Source organism: Bidens hawaiensis, unplaced genomic scaffold (assembly GCF_021521415.1).
Source record: "Bidens hawaiensis isolate Kalapana, Puna unplaced genomic scaffold, B.hawaiensis_p1.1 tig00052990_1, whole genome shotgun sequence".
Taxonomy (NCBI): domain Eukaryota; kingdom Viridiplantae; phylum Streptophyta; class Magnoliopsida; order Asterales; family Asteraceae; genus Bidens; species Bidens hawaiensis.
The window spans coordinates 102,469-112,462 of NW_027499528.1; positions in this window are offsets into that span (position 1 = coordinate 102,469).

Here is a 9,994-nt window from a genome sequence, read left to right on the forward strand (position 1 = left end):
CATAATTCCCCCATCATATCCTTCTCCCACGCATGACATGGGTGTCGTAAAAATGCAAAACGAGCTTGTAGAACGCCAAAGGCGTGTTCAACATCTTTTCGAGCGGCTTCTTGATGTCGAGAGAACAACTTGTGTTGCCACAACTGTGGAGAAGTTATTGACTTGACAAAGGCAGCCCATGAAGGATATATATTATTCGTAAGATAGTATGCCCTGTTATATTCCCGATCATTCAAGACGTAGCTCATATTTGGTGTTCGAACTGACAACACATCATCAAAAGGAGGAGATATGTGGAGGGAGTTAATGTCATTGCACGTACCTGGTGTTCCAAAGAATGTGTGTCATATCCATAAGTCATATGATGCAACGACTTCCAAAATTATTGTTTGTTTACCGCTTCTACCTACGTATTTCCCAGCGCAAGCGATAGGGTAATTCTTCTACTCCCAATGCATGTAGTCAATGCTGCCTATCATACCTAGAAATCCACGTTTTGCCCCCGACATGGAGTAGTCTTATTAAATCTTATTCACTGGGTCTTCTAAGGTACTCTTGACTAAAACATGAAATGACACATTCTATGAACTTTATAAGAGAATCCATTGTTACAGTATCATTCATTCTCAAATATTCATCTTGTACATCGGTTGATGTTCCATACGCCAAAACCTGTATAGCTCCGATACACTTCTGCAATGATGAAAGGCCTTTTCTTTCGGTAGCATCATGTCTGTGTTGAAAATAATTATAACTCACTGTAATAGCAACCACTATACAGAGGATTAATGGTTTTTGCATTCAAAATCTACGCCGAAATATGTCTTGATCATATGTTGGATTGTCCACAAAGTAATCTTTCATCAAACGTGCCTCACCTTTCTCGTGTTCACGGTCATGGTACCATTTTCTTGCTCTAGGAGGATGATCTTCTATGATCAAATTTGACATTCTTACAAATATTTCACAAAATAGGTGATCAAGTTGTCGATTTTGCTAAGCAACCCTAGCTTCCCATTCATCAAAATCATTCAAGTTTGATGAACTAGGACTTGCTAATGTGTTTTCATTCTGATACATTTTTCAAAATTAGTGTTGGATAAAATATGCAAATGTTATGCTCTTATATATACTAGAAAAATAATGTAGATAATGTTAAATAGTTTTATCCAAATTAAATTCATGCATCCGGTAGAAAGTTGACATGTGAAAAGATTATGTTGGATTTCCGATAGATAATGTTAAATCATATTATGTAAATAAAATCTAAGCATTCATTAATAAGTTGATGTGGGAACTAAGATTATGTTGGATTTCCGATAGATAATGTTAAATCGTATCATTCAAATAAAATCCAAGCCTCCAAATAAAAATATGGCACGTGAGAACGAAGATAATGTTGAGAATATATTACAAATGCATTACTAACAAACAAAGTACACATACATAAAATACAAAGTGACATAATGAAATATCTTAGGGAATATATTACAAATACATTACAAATAAACAAAGTACATATACATAAAATAGAAAGTGACATAATAAAATATCTTACACGCACTAAACTTCAACATACTGAAAGTAAAAATACACAATAAACTTCAACATACTTAAAATAAAACACACGTTAAACTAGATTTAGTTAGTTTAGCCCATGAAACTTCAAAATTAGATAGTGTATCAGGTTTTCTTCTTCATGCGATAAGAACGGTTTTTGTAGCATTGTGGTCAAAAGTTCACTTTGCATTTTTTTTCGCTTCCTTTCTTCCTTCTATTGTTCTAATTCTTGTTCTCTCCTTTTCATTTCTTTCATTTTTTGCTTCCTCTGTTTCTCAAACTCGAGTCTTTTGTTCATCGGTTCAAGTTTACTACTTTTAGTAAGTGTCATTGCATTAAGTGCTTCAACCACTTCATTAGAAACCTTACTTTTTTCCTTTTCTTTTACTTTTAGTTGCACCTCTACCTATTGGACGTTGAATTGTTATATTTGGCATGTTTGGGTTGGAATTATCGCCATAGTCCCCTTCTTCAGTTAGTCCTTGATCTATTTGTGCTACCCCCACTCTCTTCATTACCCACTTCACATTCAGGGTGAGAACATCTTATGGAAAGGCGTTTATGTAACTCCCACCTTGGGTGTTTGCTCGTAACTTCATTCCAAAAAACGTAGTCATTAAACTTCGTCTTACCTTGCTCAAAAATTGTATAAGCTACACTTTCAATGTCATTCTGGCTTATTCCACATCTTTTGCGATATGCTTCAATGTATGCAACACACACTTGGTGACAATTTCGTTAAGTCGACAGCAACGACCTTTCATTTAACCTATCTTCCTAAGACCAAGCTTTTCTGGATTTCCTGCTTGAGCTGCATTGTACAATTGTTTTACTCGTGCCCACAACATTGAACTCTTTTGGTTTTTTCTTGTGATGCTATTTCCACTAACAATACACCATACCGACATTAAAGCGACATCTTCAGCAAAATCTAATTTAGTGCCTCCCTTTGATTGATTTACATAATTTGTGTGGTTTCAAGACTTTTAGTAACAAAATCTTGATTTGGGTTTAGAAAAAAGGTAGAGTTTTGATAGTACCGAGTATTGGGATATTCTTCAGAATTTCCAAAACTAAAATGAATATTTGTATTTGAATGATCCATAATAGACAATACGAATGGAAAGAAATTGTAAATGGATATGAAAGTAATATGATACCATATTCATAGGGAAAAAGTTGACTTATATAATCAAATAATGTTAGATTGTTTAAATATTAAGTTTTATTCAAAAAATCTTGTGAACCAATACGAAGTTGACAAGTGTCGGATAATGAATTATATAATCAGATAATGTTAGATTGTTTAGATAATAAGTTTTCTCCGAAAAATCTTATTAACCAATATAGATTTGAAAAGTCCCGGATAATGTAAATCAGTAATGATCAATATATATTTTATTATAATTTCTTTTTTTCAGTTTTATGTTTTTTAATAAAATTTTATCGGTGTGTTAAAAAAAATAACTAAACAAGAATGTGTTTTTAGATTTTTTTTTAAAAACTTATTTATTAAAAGTTATTAGAGAAAAACATTTTTAGTGTTAAAATTATTTAGTATAAAAAGAAAAAGAAAAATAAACTAAAAATGTGAGCCATTCATTTAGTGACATGTGGCAATGACTGTTTTGAAAAGTGGTGGGCAAACTGGTATGCGTTCGCGAGCTGTTCGGCCATATGTGATGTTTTTCTTTCTTTTTTTTAAACACTAGCTCAACCCATTCACATGTTCACCGATAGGAATGGTTTTATATATACTTGTTGATGCTGAAAGTCACATGTTTATTAAATGTTTAGGTGTACATTATATGTTTTTATGCAAAACCACAAATGTAGGTATATGTTATTGTAAAGGTTGTATAATTTTATATGTTTTTGTATAAGCTATATATTTTTGTTAACATTTAATGTTAACATGTAGAAGAAATTCTTTAGTTATCTATAGGATATAGTTTAAGATATAACTATTGTTTTATCTTTATATTTTTTAAACTAATTTATCTGATTAGTTAAGTTAATTGGAGAGAGATATTAGTAGTTTTATTATTTAAAGAGGGAAAGTATATATGGTTGTAATTAAAAATTTTCATTTATTTTCAAACATTTAAAACTTGTAATTAAATTAGTGGACTATATTGATTTCTCGCACTAAGATGACTTCTCGCATGAACTTAAGTCTATCTGTGTGTATGTGTGTATACGTGTAATTAGAGGTGAGCAAATAAACCAGTTAACTAAATCGACCAGAAAACTGAACTGAAACTGAACCGGTTTGAAACAGATTATGTAGAAACCTGTTTGAAACCGTCAGTTTGGAACTGATTTGTAATTTTCTCCCCTAAAACCGGTTAACCGAACCGAAACCGGCCAAAACTGAGCAAAAACTGGTCAAAAACCGAACTGAAACCGATTGTAACCTGGTCAAGAAACCGGTTTCCACCCGAACCAAAACCGATTATAAACCGGTTTTGACTTTTGTTGACCAAACCGAACCGGTTTCAACCCAAACCAGTTTTGAGTGTTAAACGATTTGTGCACCTCTACGTGCAATAATTGCCTAACGTACATTAGGTACGCGAATATGTTGAAGTTAGAAAAGAACAAGTACGTTCAAGTCAAATTCTAAAACCTAAACCGTTTAAGGATAAACCCTAAAACGTTCAAGGTTAAACCTAAAACGTTCAGGGTTTAACCTAATACTTTCAAGGTTAAAATCTAAAAATATTTAAGAATAAAACCAAAAACTGTTTTCTCAATGATATCAAGAGAAGTATATGACTGAATAGTTTTGGTTGTATATTCTTTTTGTGTAATTACAATGATTATAGTACATGAATAAATAGTTGAAAGAATATGATAAACAAGGAAAAACATAATTAAAGAAGATAATATGTGGCTGTAAATTTGCTGTAGAGATCCGTTGTGATTGATCTTTTAAAATGGAATGGGATATGATGATTATGGTTGATCCCATTAATTTCTCCATTTATTTTTTTCCTTTTCTAACACTCCCCCTCAAGTTGAGTAATGGAATCTCCGATGCTCAACTTGTCAAGACATTTGTTGAAAAATCTCTCGTTGACGGCTTTTGTTAGTATATCAGCTAACTGGTCTTCAGATCGAACGAATGGTAGCTCTATAATTCTCGCTTCTAGCTTTTCTTTGATGACGTGTCTATCAACCTCCACATGCTTTGTACGATCCTGTTGGACAGGATTTTCTGAGATTTGTATTGCAGCCTTATTATCACACATGATCCTACTAGCTTCAGTCTGGGGAAAACCGATCTCTTTTAGAAGTTGTTGTATCCATAGTACCTCCGTCAGACCTCGTGCAATTCCTCGAAATTCTGCTTCGACGCTAGACAATGCTACCACCTTCTGTTTTTTGCTTCTCCATGTAACTAGATTTCCATCAACCAGAGTAAAGTATCCTGATGTTGATCTTCTATCATCTTTTTCTCCTGCCCAATCCGCATCAGTGTACAATTGGATCTTTAGGTGTTTATTTGGTTAAAAAAGAACTCCATGGCTGATTGTTCTTTTGAGATATCTAATGATCCCCCCTACTGCTTCCATGTGAGTTACTTGAGGTTGATGCAAAAACTTGCTGACTACCCCTACCGCATATGAAATATCTAGACGAGTATGCGAGAGGTATATCAGTTTACCTACCAAGCATTGGTATCTTTCTTTGTTTGCCAATTTTCCTTTTTCTTCCATATGGAGTTTGTGATTTACTATCATTGATGTGTCGGCTCTATCATTGGTGTGTCAGCTGGTTTGCAATCGATCATTCCTATCTCAGCTAGAAGGTCAAGGATATACTTCTTCTGACATATAAAGATTCCTTGTTTGGACCTTAGAACTTCAATTCCTAGAAAGTATTTCAGTCTTCCCAAGTCTTTCATTTCAAATTCTGTGAATAGATTTACCTTCAACTTCTTCATTTCTTCCTCGTCATTCCCTATAATAATCATATCATCAACATATATAATTAAACAAGTCACAAGTTTACCTCTTCGTTTAAGGAACAACGTATGATCAGTGTTGCTTTGCCGAAACCATAGTTTTTCATTGCTAGCGTAAATTTGCCAAACCAGGCTCGCGGGGATTGCTTAAGTCCATAAAGAGACCTTTTTTAATCAGCATACTGCTCTTGTAGGTGGGGCTTCCATATAAACTTCTTCTTTCAGTTCTGCATGGAGAAAAGCATTCTTAACATCGAATTGATGAAGTTGCCATCCTTCATTTGCCGCTATAGAAAACAATACTCGGATAATATTAATTTTAGCCACCAGTGAGAAAGTTTCTGAGTAATCAATCCCGTATGTCTGTGTATACCCTTTAGCTACCATTCATGCTTTGTATCTTTCAATACTTCCATCAGGTTTGTGTTTGATCGTAAAGACCCATCGACATCCCACGGGTTTCTTTCCTTTTGGAAGGGCACATTTCTCACATGTGTTATTTTTTATTAGTGCCTTCATCTCTGGTTTCATTGCGTCTTCACAGTTTTTTGATTTCAAGGCTTGTTCAACAGTGGTTGAAATTTGTTCCGAATACAGTGATGAAGTGAAAACTTTAGCCTCTTGGATTAAGTTTCCTTCGGCTATGTTTGCCATAGGATACCTAGAAGCTTTAGGCTGCTTTTCTGGAGAATATCGTTTTGGTGGAACCCCTCTGTTAATTCTTGGTGGCAATTCATATTTTTCGGCTGTCTCTCCTTGAGTTGGTCCACCATGTTCTTCTGGTACCGCATCAACTTGTTTTGTTGTTGTCTCATCAATAGTATTATCATATTCGACCTGTACTGTTGTATCTTCAAAGATTGCATTAGATTCGTTATTTTGTTTATGCTCATGGGTTTGAGAATTACTTACCTCAGACGCCAGGTTAGAAGGATCTTGTTCTGTGACCCTGATAGGTGGTTCCAAGGGTTGTTGTTTGGAACTTGGTGACTTATTTTGGATACTGTGATTAACTTCTTATGATGATGGTATCCAAGTCAGCCAACTCATTGTGTCATCATACTCACTCTCCCCCTAACCATTATGTTAGGATTTGTAAAAGAATTATGTTTCAAGGAAATCACAATTCATAGTAGTGTACATGTGACGCCTTTTTGGACTATAACATCGATATCCTTTTTGATTAACTCCATATCCCACGAATACACATTTTTCAGCACACGGATCAAGTTTGGTTCGGTCAATTTTGGGTATGTGAACAAAGGTGGAACAACCGAAGATGCGTGGTTCTAAGGTAAGAGTAGGAGGAAGTTTAGTGAATTTTGATTGGGCCTGAAGTGGAGTTTTTAGATTAAGGGTTTTTGTTGGTAATCTGTTAATAAGATAAGTTGCTGTAGGAACGGCATCGGGCCAAAAAGAGCTAGGAACCCGAGATTCGATTAGAAGAGCATGAGTTATTTCTAGAAGAATACGGTTCTTCCGTTTGCCAACGCCATTTTGTTCGGGAGTGTGTAAGCAAGAAGTTTGGTGAATTATACCTTTTGTTTGACAAAATTGTGTCATAGACGCATTAACATATTCGCCGCCGTTATCCGATCGTAGGACCCGAATGTTTTGTTGAAATTTTGTTTGAATCATGGTATAAAACATGATGAATTTTTCAACGACTTTAGATTTATGTTTTAAAAAATAGATCCATGTCATGCGAGTACAATCATCAACAAAGAGAAGAAAAAAACGGAAATTTTGCCCCCAACAACCTTTGATGGACCCCACACATCTGAATGAATTAATGAGAAAGGTAAATCGACTCTTGTGTTATTTGGTTTAAAAGTTTTCCTATGGCTTTTAGCCAATGAACATGCCTCACAATTTAATTTTTTATTTGATGGAAAAAGCTTTGGAAATAACAAATGCAAGTAACTGATGGATGGGTGTCCCAACCTTTTGTGCCACAACCAAGCCTCTCTACTAATAGTTCCATGAGCTAGCATCACAGTACCACATTGTTGAGTCACTTCATCCACTTAATACAACCCTTGAAGTTCAGTGCCACGCCCAATGATCACTCCTGTCCTGATGTCCTGTAAAATGCAAAAGGTTGGATGCATAAGAACCGGGCAGTTCAATTCTTTTGTCACATGACTAATAGATAATAGTTTATGTGACAAGGAAGGAACATAAAGACAATTGGAAAGTTTTAAAGGTCGGTGAAATTTCAATGGTTCATCCTACCTTAACGGGAACCACTTCACCGTTAGCCGTTTGAATGTAATTTTTTTGTGGTTTAGATTTTGAAACTATATCTGATAATTCAAACGTCATAGTATCCGTTGCACCACAATCAAATATCCAAGACTTATTTGATTCTTTTTTAGTATTTACCACATTAGCTTTGCCAATATTTTTCTCATTTGAATTAATTTAAAAACTCTCTCATTTATATTTACGGTATTACTATTATTATTATTATTATATTTTAAAAAGGTGTCATGAATATTATTATTAGTATAATTTAAACTAGAGACATAAGTACTGCTATTATTATTTAATTTGGAATCTTCATGGATGGTTTTTAGCAGTTCCATAACCCGAGGAGAAAAAAACTTAGGATTTAAAATTGAAGGGCTTGAATCTATATATTTAAACTTCGTTACCTGATGACGATTCCCCAGAAGCACCAATTCCCCCAAATCCTCCATCTCTATTAGCAAATTTAGGGTGGTCTTCACCATTGTCGGCAACCTCTGAGTTACCCTTGGTGGCAGCCGCCATTCCCCCACCTTTAACGCCTTTCTTATGGCCATCGTTCTACAATTCTGGATACCCGACGAGCTTAAAGAATTAATCTTTGGTGTGTTTTGCCATTCCACAGTGACTGCACTTCAATCGAGATTTATCAATTCGGGATGATGACTCGCCCGTCGTCTTGTGGTCTGACCGGCGTTGTCCCTTTGATATGAGGCCTGACCCTTCGGTTTCATTCGGACCTCTGGCAACAAGACCGGTGGCCGCGCTCTGTTGTGGTATTGCATTGCCAGAGATTGCTCCAAGTATAACTTGATGAGCGGTCTCTTTCCGAACAGCGGCGTAGGCGGCTTCCGCCGAGGGTAAAGGATCCCACCTTATGATTTCTCTTTTGATCGGATCATATTGTCTGTCTAGGGTATTAAGAAACTGAAAAAGTTTCTGTTATGCTCTAATGTTGTTGTATGTTGCAATATCGACAACACACACCATGGGATTTGGATCTCTTCGTTCAATTTCGCCCCATATACCCTGCATCACAATCCAAAGATCTTCAAGAGGTACATTATTCTGTTTAATTTCGTTAGCTTTGACATGTAAATCAAAGGTCTACAATTTGTCTTTCCCGCTGCTATATGTAACCACGAGGGCATCCCACAACGACTTGGCTGTGGGAAACTCCGTAAGGTTACTTGCAAGCGACGGTTCAATATTTTGTATGAGCCACAAGAACACCACGAGATCATCTTACTCCCACTGTTCGTACTTCTCGTCAGTCGGGTATGGTGGTGCTGGTGTTCCCGATATATGGCTCAAGAGTGCCTTCGACTTCCCCCCAATTGCTACACGAATCATTTGTGCCCAAAGGGCATAGTTTTGGCTATTAAGTTTGAGGCTGATTTTTAGACTATCAAAAAGGGTTTGTTTTTCGGTTTGGTGTTGAAGGTTTTGGTTTTGAAGGTTGAGGTCGTTTAGGAGGTTTGCGATTTGGGTTGAAATGGCATCATTATTAATTAAGTTTTCGTCACTCGTCGTGGTGGGTTGAGGCGTGTAATGAGAAGAATCGGTAAATGATGATCAAGAACATATGAATTGATCCTAGGATCATTCACTGCTTTGATACCATGTTTTCTCAATGATATCAAGAGAAGTATATGACCGAATAGGTTTGGTTGTATATTCTTTTTGTAATTATAATGATTAGAGTACATGAATAAATAGTTGAAAGAATATGATAAACAAGGAAATACATAATTGAAAAAGATAATATGTGGCTGTAAATTTGCTGTAGAGATCCGTTGTGATTGATCTTTTAAAATGGAATTGGATATGATGATTATGGTTGATCTCACTAATTTCTCCATTTATTTTTTTCTTTTCTAACAAAAACGTTCAAGGTTAAAAACTAAACATTCAAGCTTAAAACATGATAATTTTAAGGTTTAAACCAATTATGCTCAATTCAAAAATTGATTCGACTGAATATCCTGCTGTGTTTGTTTGGATAAATTAATGATTAACCGGACACTGATTGACGATTTTGAGATCAGGTGATGTGATTTCATGAATTAATTATAAAATGTTTGCATGTTGTTTACCATTCTGATGATTGAGGCACGAATCGAACATCACGGAAACATAAATTGTTATGAAAAACAAATCGATTACCTAGATAATTAGTTCAAAGCTTGAACAACAATGATGAATTCCAACCCT